This window comes from Octodon degus, unplaced genomic scaffold (assembly GCF_000260255.1).
Source record: "Octodon degus isolate 3935 unplaced genomic scaffold, OctDeg1.0 scaffold00127, whole genome shotgun sequence".
Taxonomy (NCBI): Eukaryota; Metazoa; Chordata; class Mammalia; order Rodentia; family Octodontidae; genus Octodon; species Octodon degus.
The window spans coordinates 3645927-3647142 of record NW_004524703.1 but is presented as its reverse complement, the minus strand read 5'-3'; the positions used below and the strand labels follow the sequence as shown (position 1 = coordinate 3647142).

At 45.4% G+C, this 1216-nt stretch overlaps 1 pseudogene; it reads right to left on the bottom strand.

Moving 5' to 3' along the window:
* Nucleotides 1-368: 368 nt before the first annotated feature.
* Nucleotides 369-737, bottom strand: LOC101572722 (annotated as a pseudogene).
* Nucleotides 738-1216: the final 479 nt, after the last annotated feature.

Here is a 1216-nt window from a genome sequence, read left to right as displayed (position 1 = left end):
ATCATTGTCCTGGTCCCAAAAGGCCACCTGGCCTTGGGAAAGCTGTGCCTGTGCCAGTAGGATTTATCCCTCTTGGAAAAGAGGCCAGGCTTGGGTCACAAGGACCATCAGGGGAGGGTTCTAGATTAGAAGCCAATGGGCCTGATGAAGATGGAAAAGATGGGTTCTTTGGAAATGGGGCCTGGTTTCCACCAAGAGAACTGGCTGCCATAGAAAGGGATCTGAGCTCATGCCCAACTGGTGGCCTGTGTTCAGAACAGGACCTCCCTGTGGTCCCAGGGTCAAGCCATTCTCGAGGTGGCAGTGGTGCACAAGTTCAAGGAGTTGGCCTCTCTCTAGGGAATATCCATACTTTCTTGAGGGTTCTTTCATACTTTCTTGAGGATGTTGGTGATAATGGGTTTGGGGCGGGTTTTGAAAAAGATCTTGTCTTTGATGAGTGCTGTTATCAGATACTGGGTGGAGCCACTCCCGTGGCCAAGCTCATCACAGTCATGTTCCCTAGGAGTGTGTTTGACAATAACTACAAAAGGTTTCTCTAGGTGGGTGATTTTCCCATACAGGATATGATGCCCCACAATCAGCACAGGAATTCCCTCAGTGATGTAGTGTAGGTCTCTCAGGAGGTTTCCAGCTAATCCAGTGCTGTAGTGAGCCTCTATCTCTCCCTGTAGATCCATCAGCACCCATTCTGCCAGGACTTCAGCCCTCACACTAGAAATAACAATTTGTACCATGAGCTTTCCCTCTTTAAAAGGCAACTGAAAATAAATGGCAATGGTGACCACTGAGTGCAGTGCTGAGTGGCCAATAAGTGACAACAGAACCCACTTTCACCGCCCCGCTCCCTGCTGCCACCATCGCGACTGCATTGAACACTGCCTGCACACTCCAGGCCTCACACCATATTGCTTTCCTTTTAATTGTGTTATACTTTTTATTTGTATTTCTTCTTTTGAGTTCTTATACTAGGGAGACTATACGATATTTACACATATGGGTCTGGTTTATTTCACTTGTGAGTATATCTTCAAATGGCATCCACTTAAATATAAAGGATTCGAGTTTATCATTCTCTATATCTGAGTAATCCTACATTGCAATAAAGTATCACATCTTTTTTATCCACTCCTCAGGTGATGGACATCTTGGTTGTTTCCAAGATTTGGCTATCACAGATTGTGCTGCTATAAACATAGGTACACATATATCACTA